General features: G+C 47.2%; 1 protein-coding gene across 2 annotated transcripts in view; it reads right to left on the bottom strand.

Moving 5' to 3' along the window:
* Nucleotides 1–16670, bottom strand: part of LOC144114794 (follistatin-related protein 5-like) — a 304172-nt gene that overhangs the window by 89248 nt on the left and 198254 nt on the right. The gene's annotated exons all lie outside the window — the stretch shown is intronic.

The raw sequence follows: 16670 nt of genomic DNA, 5'->3' as shown, positions 1-16670 counted from the left end.
CCGCCGCGGCCGGGATCGAACCCGCCTCTCTCGGGCCAGCAGCCGAGCGCCATAACCACTCAGCCACCGCGGCGGCTTAGCTTCAAGGAGAAATCAACAAAGAGAGTCACCAAGTCATGAAAGAGAGGCACCAAGAGGAAGGGTGATTATCATACGTCACAAAACGTGACCCTTGAAGAAAAAAATCTGAGAGACGAAAAAAAAAAGATCAGCCGTCCTTAAAACGACGCGTGATGACCGTATTTGGAATTTTCCTGGATATATTAAAAGAGCATGTCAGTGCAGCGATTAAAGGCGCACAACAGCGGCCTTGATCATTGAAACTGAACGTCATCAACGGTTCACGGTTCAAACAAATATATGCAGTTGAGAACGTGGCGTGTGTGTGCAGCGCAAAAGAGTTGCATTTCTCACCTGTGCTTGCTAAGGAGGGAGCCCTTTTTTCGCGGCGAGAAAGCAGCAGTCAAGGGCTCGCTATGCTTTGCAACTGTAGCCGTCATTCAACTTACCGTGCAGTATGCATAGTGGCGAACGTGACAGCGCACTAGCAGTCGGAATAATTGGACGAATGAGGACGCATACTTCTCGTGTGCAAGGCATAAATTACCAAGCATCTTCGGCTTCATAATTAGCGTCTGTTCATCGCCATGTTCGCCTGCTCGCGATTACATGCTGGTATTACACCGTCGCATATGTTTGGACAGTACGTGGGCGATTAATTAAGAGCGCTGGCGCGCTCATTCCCGACATCTCGTGTGGCTGCGTGCCGGTGGCTTAAAATCTGCGCCGCTTGTTAAGCCTTGGATTCGTCTACAGGGCGCATCTCATATTACACTCCTATGCGATGCGATGCAGAAAAGCCCAGTTATAAGCTGCATCTAAACCTTGGATAAATATCGTGATAACAGTTTTAGTTTACTGCAAGTATGCTATATTTACATGGAATTAAACTAGTTTCATGCATAGTGCGCCCTACATTTGTCGCTTTTTTTTTTACCATGGTCCATTAGTTCAGAGGTGTAGGTAAAAATCGAAAACACACGCACGGGAGTCCAAAAACAACAACAACAACAACAACGGAGCACGAGCCCGCATAACATCTTGCGCTGCTTCTCCTGGGACGCAAATAAGACGCACTTAAAAAGTACGCCAGTGGTCAGCCAGAAAAGCAGCGTGCACTAATGCTGTATAGATTAACAGCCGCCGCTAGAGCTCACCGCAGTGCAAGTTTTTCTCCCTTCGCGTGCTCTGTTTTGCTCTTTGGGGCATCTGTACAAGCGTGACGCTAGATGCACTGCAGCCCCAGCGTGACATTTTGTAGCTACGAAAATCTGCCGCTTTACCACGCAAATTGACTGAATAATTTCAGTTCTAAGCACAAGCACTGCTTGCTACCGGGTAGGTTGGACGGATGAGATAAAAAAAAAGAGGTTCATGTACATTTATCTCTGCTGAGTGGTTCGGTTTACATGCGCCGGATACATACATGGTACATGGCTGTGCTTACAGCGAACGTGGTCTCCCCAATATTATTTTAGCTGCGGGTCGCACCGAGCGGCGGATAAATGACCGCCGCCTCCCCACCTTGGCCATCGGCTCACCCTTTTCATTTTTCACTCCGTGGACAGGATATGGGCCGCGGAAACAGGGAGTCTCGTAAAACGGACAAAAAGCAAGCGCCGCTCGTAAATGGGCGCCACGAGCGGTTGATGCAGGAGCGATCAGATCGCCATCAGAGCAGGGGAAGAAATATTACGCGAGAAATTACACGACCGGGCACGGTGCCGGGCCGCCGCAGCCATGCCACCACCTTTCATGGCCCTCGGGGTCTGCGCTGCTGGCACGCAGCAGCCCGATACGGCCTTTCGTTTTACTACCCCCCCCCCCCCGTCCCCGTGCCAGGCATTCCTGGGGGGCTGCGTGGACGCGCGCGCAAGTGCCTGCCTGGGCAGTAAAAACGGCGCTGGGGGAAATCGTTAGTGGTCTGCATTACGGCCATATTCGTGGGTCTCGGGATGCCGGCATCCACTTCCCGCTTTTTGTTGGAGAAGCACACAGGGCATCGGTTTGTTTAGACTTGCTCTGTTCTCCACTGCTTTCCTTCATCTTTTTTTTATTTTGCACACAGGTGCTCTGAAGTTGGCAGGGTGTTGATACGCGTGCACGCGACACGCTCACTGGCGTTCAGCTAAGCGGTCCGGAATTCCGGTGTGCGGTGATAGATCTTCGGTTAGCAATTAAAACGCCTTTATTTACACGCTCATCGGTCGCAGCGAATTACTTCGTGCCAGCGCGCAGGTTACAAAGCAGGTTCTTCAGTCCGAAGATGAATGGCGAGCGAGAGTTTAACGAGAAGAACGAAACGTAACGTATGTTTAGGAACATCGTGAGCTTATTCCTGGTTAATAGTTCGTTTTATTGGTTTATGGTTTAAGGGCGTTAAGCGTCCCAAAGCGACTGAGGGACGCCATAGTGGAGGGCTCCGGAAATTTCGACTGCCGGGGGTTCTCTAACGCGCACTGACATCGAACATTACACGGGCACCTAGAATTTCGCCTCCATCGAATTGCGTCCGCCGCGGCCAGGATCGAACCCGCGTCTTTCGGGTTAGTAGCCGAGCGCCATAACCACTGAGCCACTGCGGCGGCCACAGTTCGACTTGCCATTTATAGTTAAAATAGCGCAGGAAAGACCACGCTCATTACTGAACCAATCGAAAATAGTAGCTATTCGTTGTTTTGAGCAAAAGAATAAAAGTGCCGTGCATCTTATTTGTAACGCTATGCTTATTGTTTGGCGAGTTCATAATACGAGCTTTATAAAATTCGCAACTGCGTAAAGTGAGACAGATGTCTCCACGTGCATAATAAGCTGAAGGAATCGTGTTGCTTCTAAACTGCAAAACAATGTGCGAGGCAAAGTAATAAAAAGAGAAGACTCGCACGAACCGAAAATAAAATAAAAATCAGAGCGAAATGCGGACTCCACGAGGCCCAGCAAAATAAAAACAGTCGTGCGGGACGGACACGCATGCACGCACGCACAACACACACACACACACACACACACACACACACACACACACACACACACACACACACACACACACACACACACACACACACACACACACACACACACACACACACACACACACACACACACACACACACACACACACACACACACACACACACACACACACACACACACACACACACACACACACACACACACACACACACACACACACACACACACACACACACACACACACACACACACACACACACACACACACACACACACACACACACACACACACACACACACACACACACACACACACACACACACACACACACACACACACACACACACAAACTCTGCACCGGAGGAGCGGTTAAAAGTTCAAAATTTCCTAATTAAAGCCAAATGGGCCTTCCTCTAATGTCACTTGTACAGAAGCGACCATCCATCGGTCAAAACGCAAGCGGCAAGCAGCCATTGCGGTGCATGTAAATGCGCCGGAATGAGACGACACCGCTCGAATTTCGCAAGTCGGCGTCGCCACTGCCACGAAGGAAAAACGCAGGGGGCAAAGCATCGACGAATGAAAAGACGAAACAATGAAACCGGCCTACGTGGACGGACTCGTGTATTTCGTCGAGCAAGCGACACGAGGCCAGTGTTTCTTCGTGCCGAGCGACGGCGCGTCCATCATCGGCCCACCGCGTGGCCTGGCCTCTGACTGGCCACTGTCCGGTCAACGTCGGCGCCACAGTGCGCCTCAGGCAAGAGAGAGAGAGAGAGAAAAAAAAAGAGAAAACGCAGAGCTGCCAACCTCCTCTGGCAACTCTCCCCTTCCACCTCCGCCCATCGATCTTGGGCTGCAGTGACGCCTGCCGCAATCTTTCTCTTTTTGTCCCCGAGGCGCTCGGCAGAGCCTGTAAGCGAGAAGAAGGAAGGGGGTTGGCAGCGGGCTCCTATTAGCGGACGCCGGTCGGGGTCGCCTCCGTAACCATAGACGGGGCACGGCAAACAAGAAATAAATGGAAGGAGAAAGAGTATCGGCAAGCAAGGGTCCCAGTACACTGGGCGGGAAAGAAACGCAGGCCGCACAGACCCGACTGTCGACTAGAAATGGAAGCTATTCCTGTAAAAAAGAAAAAAAGAGATACGTGAAAAAATGCAAGAAAATAAAATGAGGCGCAGGGCATCGACTTTTTCTTCCCTGCACTGCGGTTTGATTTTTCTCTGTCTATCTTTTTTTCTTCTCCTCGGTAATTCCACGATAAACAGAAAGAATGGACCTGGAGATGCGAACAAAGCGCCGGACAAAAGATATAGCTTACCACTAAACTGGATAAAATAGAGCGAGCAAGAGAAGAAGACGCTGTGGCCAAACACTCATGATTAAAGTGTTATACAGAGTGAGGAAAAGGCGAGGAAGGACGCGGAGCGTTGCACGCGCCAAGCTCGGCTTCAAAGCCGCGCGTATACTTTTTTCGGGGCGCCGCTAAATTTATGCCGTTTCTTGCAAAACCTCGACGCGCTCGCATTTCCTTTGAGCCGCTTCGAGGTAGGCACAAAGAAATGCTGCCGGGGCCAATCGATTCCGATATAAAGAAATTCTTTGCTGCTTCTCACTATTTCTTGACTACCGGAGCGGGTACATACCGCTTGTTGCTGTTGTTGATGATGTTTCTCTCCGTTTCCTCTTCTTTGTTTCCTTCTAGCGTTTATTCTAGGGCCAGCACTACTGCCTGATGAGGATCTTGCTGTCGCTTTTTTTTTCTCATTCGCGTTTCCTCCACCGATCCCGGTTTCTTTTACGCTGTGTCTCGCGGCTCTCGCGCAGCAGCGTGTAGGCCGCCTGGAACGAGCTACTTCGCGTACGCCGGCATGCGCGCGAGAGCGCAGACAGGCGCACGCACGGGCGCACAGACGCGTACGCTCAGTGTCTCTGCGCATACACAAACGCCCCCTCCGGTGTTTGCCACAGGCACACCACAGACGCCAGAGCAGAAATTTGTTCCGCGGGAGGAAGAATAAAAGAAACGTGCGCCGTAGGCAAGCCAGAAATGTAGGCGAAACAAGCGCGAGGGGCTTGTTGAAGCACACAAACAGTATAAATATTGGAAGATAGAGAGACCTAGCGTGCGACGAGGGACGAACGAGAGAGAAAGAGAGAACAAAAAGAAAAACATACATGCCGCGCGCACTGAAAGACGTGGAAAGAGTAACTCAATTTGCCCTGGGACGAGGGACGCGCTGTACGCTGTAAAGAAGCTCGCAGTCGTTCACAAATTGAGAAAGCAGGAGCGCAAAAAAATAACGAAAATAAAAAGCAGCCGAGGGAGACCAGCCGATGTTGCAGAAAGAACCGAAATAGCTATTCTGAGAAGTGAAACAAAAGAATAGAGAACGAGAGAGAGAGGGGAGGGGGAGTGAAGAGTGCGTTCTCTCCGTTGCTGGCGCACACACACGCACGCAGATGGAGGCAGCCGCGACGCGGACGAGGTAACTCGGGCTCTGCGCTGCGCGTTGCTCGTTTCTGGCTGTTTGGCGCCGCCGTCGTTGGGCTGTACTACGCGCGCTGTTGAGCTGGGAAGCGAGCGGCGTGTGATCCAGCGCGTAGAGCTCACATAGAGGGAGAGAGAGAAATAAAATGAGCGGAAACAAAACTAGGCGCCTGCGGAGTAGAAGCATGAAGCGGCCGCAGTGGCACGGACGCCTGCTGGGAGTTTGTAGCCGAAGCACCGGGACGGGACCCGCGCGCGTGCGTGAGTGCGCCCGTGTGTGGACATTAGGAGCAGCAGGCCGGCCAATTGGGCGGAACACGAGCCCCTTGTCGCGCAGAGGTCGCCCTTGGAGACCGAGGGCCATGCACCGAGCCTGCGGCAAAGCAGCCTCGTCTCTTCCTCTCTGGCCTCGGCTCTGTGGAATTCGCCTGAGAGTAAAGTGGTGCGGTGATGCTGATACGCTCTCCAAGGCAGTCTGGTCGCTGCTTGTTTCCTTATTTATCCTTTTCAGATTTCGCTTCCTGCACGTCTTCGACGATCGTAAACTTAGAGAAGTGAAATATGCGTGCGCGATATAACGTTATTTTCTCTTTGTTCGTTTCGTATTCTTTAGCTTGACCTCAGCACACTGCGAAACGCAGGTATATGGTTTCACTGCACTGACTCTCAAGTCTTTTTGAATGATTAGGAAGAACACGGGCTGATCACCTGGGGGCGGGGCATTTTTCCAGCTGATTTGAGCGTTTATTTTTGAGCTTGGTTTATATGACGAGCTTTCTCATTCTCATCGCCGTCTAACGTCGTGCACCACCTTTACGTTGACTGGTATAGTTGTAGTAATGTGGATGGACTCTAAACTTAACTGCACTATCTCCCTTTGGGGATCGACATTGCGGTCCCTCTTCTTTCCGAGAGCGGCCATCACATTTTAAAGCTTTGCGACGCCGTTCACACTAACAGCCTCCGCATGTCATGCGTTATTTCGTTGCGGAAGCCCTAATGCGAGGAAACTGCTCACAATCCTCCATTCATGCACGAACACCTTTTCTGGGCGCTGAACCTTCCTCGAGTCCCTTTTTTTTTTTCCTCGCACCCTCTCTCGAAGATGTGCTGAGCATATACCCTGTCATGATGTGCCTAGGCCGCAGACAATTCTCTCGCAAGATGGCGCGCATGCACGCTATGCCGCACTCAGGCCGCAACTCCCGACGCGCGGTTGTTTTGGGCCTTTTCACTTTTCCCGCCTACACAAGAAAATGTCTATACGAGATCAAGGAGAGGTGGTATGAGAGGAGGAGGCAGAGCAGACATAGAGAAGAGGGGGAGAAAGAAGGAAGGCCGGGCAGAAATTTCGATACCACACTGCCAGGCGGCTGGTTGCGGGAGGGAGCAGAAAGGAGCCGGCCCAGAACAGCTTGGTGTCTACGCCCGAATCGTGTAACCGAAAAGAGCCCCGAAGAGGAGAACTGGCGTAATGAGATTGCGGCGACAGCGGCGGCGGCTGCAGCGTCACCCGCGTCCTGACTGAAGGGATTTGGCAATGCAGCCCCGGTTGAGATGAGGGGCTGCCTTGCTGACTGACTACACCTGACGCATGTACGCAATGACTTGCCAACACCCCTCCACTCCCAGCGAGGCAGAGAGACCCCAGCGGCGATGGCAGACGTCCCTCTCGGAAGCAGCCAGCCGCTCGATGGGATCGTCGCGGCTGTTGCCCCCCTCTGCTCGTTGCCCGGGGTGCTGCACTCCCGTTCCGGAACGAGCCGCAATTGGATGCTCAAACAGACCCCATTTCGCAATTAGGAGGAAACCGCATTCCACCAGCCGCGTGTTGTGCGGGTAGCGGCGCCATTCTGCTTGCCCTCAGCCCCCGTGCCTCCCGCGTCCCTCGTCGTCCGCTGAGCGCCATGGTCGCTTTCGTCTTCGCGGCTGAAAATGGGACGACCGCACGGACGCACACAAACCAGCACGTGGAAGGCCGGCAACGCATTCCTTCGCGCGGCGCGCACAGACGCACCGCAGCAGATGGATGCGAGCGTGACCCCAGCGCAAAAGTGGGAAAGTGGCGATAGCGCCTGGGCTCTCGTACTCTCCGCATCCTCTTTCCTCCTGCACGCCTCGCCATCCCAGCTGGCTTTTCGAGGACTAATACTGAGACGGCCGAATTGGCCACTGCGTAAAATTGTGCCTCCTGAATCTTGCTGAAGCCTGTGCATGGCTTGTCTCTCTCTCTCTCTCTCTCTCTCTCTCTCTCTCTCTATATATATATATATATATATATATATATATATATATATATATATATATATATATATATATATATATATATATATATATATATATATATATATCACTGTGCTTCCTGCCGGACTTATAAACGATGGTGACATCGAACTCTTGAAGGCGAAGCCTCCAGCGTGCAAGCCGCCCCGAGGGATCTTTGAGGTTCGCAAGCCAACAAAGCGAATGGTGATCACTTAACTCTAAAAGCGCGGCCGTAATTGCGCTTTTGCCTCTGAATGCCTATTAATGAGGCAGAGCACGCTTTACAGGGTTACTACATCGGGTTTTCGCGTTTAGCAAATTGCGATTGGTGGCCTTTTTATGATTCGGTTGACATCTGTTCAGCAGCAAGAAACTCTTTCGTTTTTGGGAAATTTATAGTTAAAAGCTGCAATTTTTTCCCTAGCTTTTCTGACTGAAGGTAGTGACGCTGGTTATGTCGAGTGTCTTGGCTTTCTCTTGCTTCATTGTGAACGGCTTTCGGTCTCCTTGTGCGGTAAATTTGCAATAGGCCCGGATACGATAGAGAAGTTACATTAATATTCGGGCGCGTAATCTTTCGCATTCTCTTTTGTGCATTACAAAATCTTGCTTGACGCTATCTATTCCTGAAAATGGTCTGTGATAGCGATACCTGAGTTTTATCTTTCACACGTTTCCAGCTCATTAGCGATGTTTTCTTTCGGAGTTAGTAATCTCATTGTCAGTATAAATTCGATAATCATTCGATCTAGGATAAGTTCAGTTTATCCTCAGCGTTCTGTCAACTTTGTTATACAATATTCGCAACATCCCAAGCTAAATTACAATTAAAGAACACTGTGTATGTCTGAGGGTGGTTGCCTAGCGTGTGCTTGCGCTCAGATGTAGACAACAAGACTATCAACAAAACTGATTGAAAACCAACGTGACTGTTTGCTTCTAGCCTAGTGGCTATAGCGCACGGTTTCTGAGTCCGAGGTCGTGGGTTCGATGCCTACTGTAAGAGCTACAATTTGATAAACGTAAAAAACGCCCTTGTACTGAGATTTCGTAACGCTGTAAAGAACCCCAAGCTATCGAAATTAACCCGCAGCATCCCCCTAAGGTGTACCCATCACCCACAATGTTGCCCTCGCGCGTGAAAATTCCCCCCTACTAATGCTAGTTGTTGCATCGGCAAGATGTAACATTCTTTGACGTCTCTTACATTTATACTCGAAGCTGGGAACTAAATAGTATTGCAAAGAAGTATATCTTGAACACTGTGGTAAATCTATAGTTAAAAATTCAGGGTGACACTTTGTTGACCTAAGGTGCGGTGAGGCGAAAGCCTTTAGAGCGGTGTTCCTGCATGTGTCTCTGATGCGTGGTTAAGATGTTTATTAAGTACACAATTGCTTGTGAATAAGCTGGAGAGACTGGAGGGCGTTTCGGAGGCATCCGTCTCATTCGACGCCTTTCCGCAAACACTCTCCAGCGTCCTTACGCCAGACATATATAAGTGTGGGCAGAGAAAAAGAAAGAAAATAAGGTTTGCTCAGGCCGACGAAAAGATGGGAGCCTTGGGCCGGTCGATGGGAGTGACCGCTTTCCAGAGTTCAACGCTTGTCAATGCAGCTCACGGATTTGTTCGATTCGGAGTTAGGCTACAAGAAAAGTTGAGACAACTCCTCAAAAGAATGGCAGCCACTGCGGTTCATTGCATGTTTCTAAAGAATTGTCAACATTCGAGGGGCGTTCTTTGTCCCGAGTTTTTTTCTATTTTTGTTGCCCTAGCACGCACCGGTTATGCTAGACACAAGGTGAATTACATAATACCTTGGCAGGAAGTAGCGTAGTCGTCAGCACGCTCGGCTGCGGATCGGAAGGATGGTGGCTCGAATCCCGCCGTGCAGAGGGATTTTTTTTCTTATGAGTTCATGTATTTTGATTAACAGCTATTGTGTGACAGATTTCGCGAATGGACGGACGGACAACAATGAGCCATTAAAGGCTTTCGCCTTAACAAGCGCCTCGTGTTATATAACCAGAAATTGACTTCGTCGTAACACGTGCTCCTGTAGAATACAAGAGCTCTTTTTATTTTCTATCTAACAAAACATTGAAGCAGATACCCATGGATGTCACCTGGGTCACTATAGCCTTGCAGTCAATTTAGATAACAAGAAAAATAAGGTAGTAAGCGACTGCAAAATCTAACTATGTTATGTAGCAAAAATGAGGCACATGAGAGCGGTGCCTAAATTTAAAGGAACCGACCACTGAATTTTAAGCACCTAATTTTTTCGGCGCAAGGGAAGGTTTGCTGCCTAAGGTGTTCGATACCACAACGGTTTTGTTAGAAACGCTGCACAAGATTTTTACTGAGAATTTATGCATCTCGATGCTGGAAACCCTGATTGGCGAGCGCGATGGTGTTTGCACGTTGGCAAAAGTGATGCACCTAAAACTACTATAAATCTCACCTGTCAGAGGGTAATTAGGGATTCTTTAGTATGAAGTAACGCTTATTTCAGTTTCCACACCCAAAGCTTTTACGGCACAGTGATATGCGCCTCGTCGACGAAAGTATTGGACCATGCTTACCGCTTCAGCGAACAAATACAAGGCACTGCGGCGCCATCTGGCGACAAAATCCAGGAAAATACATAATTGACGATGCGAAGGCAGCGTTGCTATGCATTGAAGGTACCAGAGGAGAGAGCGTAAAATATAATTAATCATAATGAACACTCCTGGAAGAGAAAAAAAAACAGTGCGTACTTAAAATAAATCGGCCATATTTTACAGAGATGTGCTCACGTGATGAAACACACCGATAATGGCAAGGTAAAAATTAAAATTTTTCAGCCTGGTTTCCTGGATATGGGAGCACTCAATTCTTGTAATCTGAGGCAAGATCTTTTCATTTCTCCCATAATCTAGTGAAACGTTTCGGTCAGTAGTCGGTGCCTTTAATAAAACTTTCTACCTGTGCTCCAATAACTTGAGTCTTTTAATTCGTCTTCGCTGTGCCGTAAATAAGGAATTTCTGGAGCTCAAGACAATAAAGTGCTTTAACGGTATTGCCTTCGATTCTCATGCTTCTCTCTCTTCAGCTTTATCGCCGCATAAAAAAGCATGTTCTTAATGATGGCACTTAGTAATACTGGGCGATGCTTTTTATATAATCGTAATTAGATGTTACTTCCACATTGAGTTTCTTATATTGCATTTTTGAAATTTGCATTTTAGAAGTGCTTTTACTTTTAACATTGATAGATTCCAACCAGAAATTGACAAGGGTTCATTGGCTTTTATTCTTTGGTCCTTCACAGGGAAGCTTTAGAAGTATTCAACATCTCTTTTTCGACGACTCTAAATTAAAATACATTTAATGATGTAAAAGGTGAATCTCGGCGTCCGGCCTCTGCTGTCGAGTTATGTCAAGTGACCGATTCCTTCCAGACAGCTCATCAAGCGTATATTGACAACGTTTCACTAAAAAAAGACCCAGAAATGGCGTTGCCACGGCGACATCGCAACTGATGTCCTTTAGATTCACGTACAAAAACAAATGATTTCTATCATTCCAGAATATATCGTGTGTGCGATTTTGGCATAATTGAGACCCTCACTATTCACCGAGCTTGCGCACGGCTTTGTTCGTAGCACATTAGGAACGTGCGAGAAATTTCACAACGCATCTGCTTTATCGCATTTTCCCTGTCTCACTTTACTTAATGACGTTTCCCGCAATATCTGCTGCTGCTCGTAAGCAGCTGTTATTACTATGGATTTTTGGCGTAGGTTATTTTCCGTCGCTCACCTCGTCCACCTGCTCGCATAAGACGAAGAGACTCCAACTTATGCCCATTATACCTCCTGCTTCTTGTTCTCGTGTATTCCATGCCTGTTCAAATAAAGCCACTCAGTCGAAAGGAAAGATTCAGTGCTTTTCCTCGCATTTTTTCTTCTTCGCTTGACTGCCTTTCTAGGGTCGCAGTTGGAAAAGCATATTGCTCCGTAGAAGAGTACAGAGCAATCAGAGGAGATACGGGAGCTCTTTCAGGTGCAGCAGCCCCAAGCGAACAGTAGGAGAGCAAGTGCTGCGAAACAACTCTCTGTTGACGCAACATCAAGCAGGCAGTGGTCGCGCGAAGCCGCGTCTCTGTTCAGGTGCTCCATATCGAGCAACGAATCTTGCGCAACGGTTGGCAATGTGCTAGCAATGTGGACCGCTAGACGAAACGCGTCTGGTTAAAAGTCAAAGCAAAAATCGAATGACGTACCCTGTGCAGTGGTTCTTCCCGGTGCCACTCTTGTTCTACCGTGAGGTATACCTGGTTGCGAAACTTTTCCTTCATACTTTTTTTGCAAGGACCCTCTTTGATTTCGAAAGAACACTGTCTTGATGTCTAAGAAGTGTCAAAAGCGAAGACCTGAACAGGAGGGAATAGGTCAGGCTAGACTCGTGCTCATGGCTAAAGAGAAACAAAAAAAAAAAGAGGGAAGAAAAAGGAATTGCAAAGAACGCCGGCTAACTTCCTTTCGCGTGTGTTTCTGAAGATGCATGCAAATTGCCGTTTTGCATCTTTACGCATGCAACTTTCGGGTGCATCGATTCGCTGAGGCTTTGAGCACTTTCTTTCACCTTCTCTTTCAGCTTGCATTTCTTGTTCGTCCTCTCGCGCAGGCAGACAAGCCGATAAGAGTAGCCATGGAAAAGTTACCGCATAACCCGCTTACAAGAAGCAGCTCTCCAACGTTGCGCTGTCACATCCTGTGACCAACTTTTTTTGGGAGTAAGTGACGAAACGAGCCTGGACGAAGGATAACGTGATAACGACCACTGGCAACAGACATATTATTCATGTTTGTTTTTTAGGCTGCATTCAGCAGTTTCTTTTCTTTGGCATGTTGGGGGCATCGCATCACTACATACTGACCTCTCACGAAATCGAGAGCGTGGATTTCAGTGCGAGAGGAATTGTTAATAAACTGTAGTGTGCGAATACTTAAAAACTTGAAAAACAAATCGAACATGATACATTTGATCTTTGTATTCAATTCGCGGACTTGGCCTCTTAGAATTTTGGATGTAGGAAATGTCACAAGCATTGGAAACATGAGAATTTAGAGCAGTGCATTCAAAGCAACTATTTTTCTTGACCGCCTTAGCAATTGCTTGTCTCTGAAGCCTTGGTGACCCTCACAGACAACAAATCAGCAATATGGCGCTCTGTGTACCGTCTTGTGAGCTATGCGATGACAATTTGTTACGTCCACTGCATACGATGACTACGATGACACGTCAAATTTTGTAGTACGTGGCCTACTCAGTCATTTCAGAGCGGAACATTATGCTGATCCGTCTGTGAAGCAAATAAACAGACGGGAGGTGAAAGCGGAGAAAAGCGCGCCTCTGCTGTTGCCTTCACTAACAGTGCATGATCGTCGCATGTTTACGAAGATTTTGTACGCTTCGCTTGCCTTCATCTCATTGCAGACTTGTGAAATTACGCATTTAAGTGTCGGCACACGGCTCTTAGTCGTGGTTATGTTAATATCGCCACTCTCCTCGATTAGATGAGCGCGATTCGGATATTTTACAGCGATAGCTTGTTAAAGGCACATCCGCCCGCGTTCGCGCCATTCTATATGCTGTCCGAAGAGTGCAGCATAGCGAAGGAGTGCAAGAGATTAGGAGAACGCAGAGTAGAGCGTGGCACGCGAAAGGAAAATAGTTGTGGAGCGCAGCCGCATAGAGCAACGAGAGGGCAGGAGATCTGCAGCCGCAGCGTAGTGACACGCGGTGGGGTGAAAGAGAAAGCACCGCGCTGGAGCGAGTACGGCGCGAAAAAATAAAAACAGTACAGAATGGTGAAAAAAAAAGAGAAGCTAAAATAAGACGACATAGCTTTAAATTTCACTCGCAGAATGGGATGCTTATTTTTAAATTTCACTCGCAGAATGGGCTGCTTATTTTGATTAACAATGTTGTGCAAGATATTGAGGGCGCCGTTACTAGCGACTTTGTAGACGACTATCTTTTGGATATTGTGAGTGCATTGCCTAGATGTGCTAAATAATCAATTACAGTGTTGTGTGCTCAAGAGATTAAAAAAACAAAAAAGAGGCAGCGATTCGGTTGACTGGCAGGATATTGGTAGTTAAACAAGACACTATTAAATGTTTGTACGCTTCACGTGCTAACGCATACTCTGCCGCATGAATAGCATTGATCGTCTGGGATTTTTTTATCATCCTTTTTCTCAGGTAAAAGAAACAATTCTTATTGTTGTAGAGAAATTACGGTTCGATATGGTGCGACATTTTTCATGCGTTGTATTAAGTGTTCTTGCCGATTACGACATCAGTGTCATTGTTTTCTTCGAAACAGGGATGACTTCAACCTGACATCGTATTCGCCCGAACCACGTCTTTAGCGCGAGGACTTGCTAGTTGTTACTGTGCTGGGTTGTAGGTTTCATAAGTGGATGAGGCTATCATGAGCGAAACACAGCGATAGAAAAGGAATGCAAGCTTTCAAATAGTTACAATATACCTAAAAAAGTTCTATTCTTTACTAACCTAACTGCTCGAGAAAATTTCTACAATTGCATTCTCTCCCAAAATCGAGGTGTGGTGGGATGGGATCTGTTCAATGAAAAATAATGTGAAATGCTTTTTCCCACCTTCTAAAGTGTTGTGCATGAAAATAAAACGTCGCAACTGTGACGCCTCCGCATAGTTCGTAAAAATGTCTCCCTTGCCTCATAAGTATGAAGTTGTGTGCAAGGTGTGTACCCCCATGCATAGGCGGCTTAAAATCACTTCGATAAGACGTTCTCGGTTTATACGCTACTTTCATTCGCCCAGGATTGGCTTTACCAGGTGCAGTTTGTTCTTGCTTTTATTATTCTTGTGTACTGCCATTTGTTTCTCAGATTACTCTCTACTAGCTTCATGCAATCTTTGTAAACATTCTGTTTACTTTCCAGAATTTACCCTCATGGAGTTCGTGCAGCGCATAAGTCAGCTCTTTGCTATTTGAACTGACCTGGCTAGGGGCCTAGGATTATGATATTGTTTGTCCTTGTGCTATTGCTATTATTCTATAGTGTACAATGTCTCCCATAAACGGTTGTATTATCTTTCCGGTATGTAGCCGCTTTCAATATGCTTAATGAGTCAGTATGAATTGTAATGCTTTTCATGTCTTCATGTAATATTTTTTTGATTACGGCACAGACAGTGCAGCATTCAGTAGTGCGATTAAAGTGCTGTTTTTGAACCAGTGTCGCAGCATGTCCAAATCAATATACTTAAGCTAAAAAACGCATCTGTGCTTTATAACTCAATATTCGATTCAATGTTTGACCTTAACTATTCGCATTCGATTCGTGTTCGAAAAACCTGACATTCAGACACCCCTACAAAAAACATGTAATATACAAGGTGATGTAAATAAAAGTTACAGAAAAAGTAAAAATTCTATAATCTTAGAAGCGGAGACAGTAGCGCGATACGTTTTTCACAGGAATGCACAGAAAGACATAAGGCTTTCCTTTTTTTTTTACATAGCGAAACATTTTATTGCCACATTTTGCAATGAAAGATGGCGCTGTAGAGCCACTCTGCAAACTCATGATGCAACTGAAAGGCTAAACCGACACCTTTCTGTAGAAAATGTAAATATACTGGCAATAAAATTTTCGTTATTAAAAAAAATTCTCATGTTTTACAGACTCCACCGCGCAGCTATTTTTTTTTTCCAGTTTCACAACTGCTTGGTGTTTCGATCGGTACTGAACCTGAATCTAGCACCGCGCTAAAGCGGGCATATTTCACGCTATACTGCAGCTTTTGTACTGAAGTGCAAGCGCAGTGATGTGACGGTGCAATTCTCCACCGTTCACTCCCACCGAGTACACCTCACATGGCGAAGAATCAAACTAAGAACACTGCTTGCAAAGGCAATGCAGTGCATGTTTTCCGTATTGTATCACACTCGAACGCTCAATAAGCACAATGCCCATGCGCACTTGGTGTACCTTCAAAAACCGGACAGTGAACGCAATAAAAAAAAAGGATACTTTTGACGCAAATAACTGCCAGAAATAAAAGCGCCAAGCGGATTTCCACTTGCGCATTAAAAAAAAAAGATAAGTGTTCACCCACTTTTTTTAAAACTATTCCGCCCTATTTCGTATTTTATCTGAGAACTAGCAATTTTTTTATGAAGCAGTAAATGAAAGCCATTTAATTTGGCGGGCATTTATTTTGCGAATACCTTGCGCAGTCACGTGACACAACATCTACCATCGTAAAATAACTGTGCGGCTTCACAAGGAAAAGACTCGGTGTCGTCAGATCAATCCCTGAAATTAACGATAACCCGCATGAAGCCACCCTAACCACTCGGCATCTATAACTCATGCCGAGAGCCTTGCCGGAAATTCAGATGGCGCTTACTTCACTATCTGCCCGAAGCATATGTTGTGGATAAAACGGATAAACTCAGGGGCAAAACGTTAAGAATTTAGATGGGACGTTGCAACGATTCAGTGATCTACATGCTGTCGCCATAACCCCCCCCTGCCTTGCATCCTTTTAGTAGATTCGGTTGGAGAGTCACAGGTGCTGTGTTGACTTCCTGGCGCAGGACACAGACAACTGGCAAGCATGTTGAGGGGCCTGCGTGCTGATGCTCACTGATTTGTTTTATAGATATTTGTAACTCTTGTAGAAACTCTCACAATTCAGGGATGGTGGAGACCCGCACACTGCCGTTTGGAGGCACTTCAGGTGTAGACAAGCAGAAAGCTCAACCTACCAACTCCAGGGTGGTGCCCATCGTAAGATGCGAGTCGCCGCGTGCAATAGCTGCTGTAACGT

This window comes from Amblyomma americanum, chromosome 1, assembly GCF_052857255.1.
Source record: "Amblyomma americanum isolate KBUSLIRL-KWMA chromosome 1, ASM5285725v1, whole genome shotgun sequence".
Classification (NCBI taxonomy): Eukaryota; Metazoa; Arthropoda; class Arachnida; order Ixodida; family Ixodidae; genus Amblyomma; species Amblyomma americanum.
The sequence above is the reverse complement of the archived record's forward strand: the minus strand, read 5'-3'. Positions and strand labels throughout refer to the sequence as shown.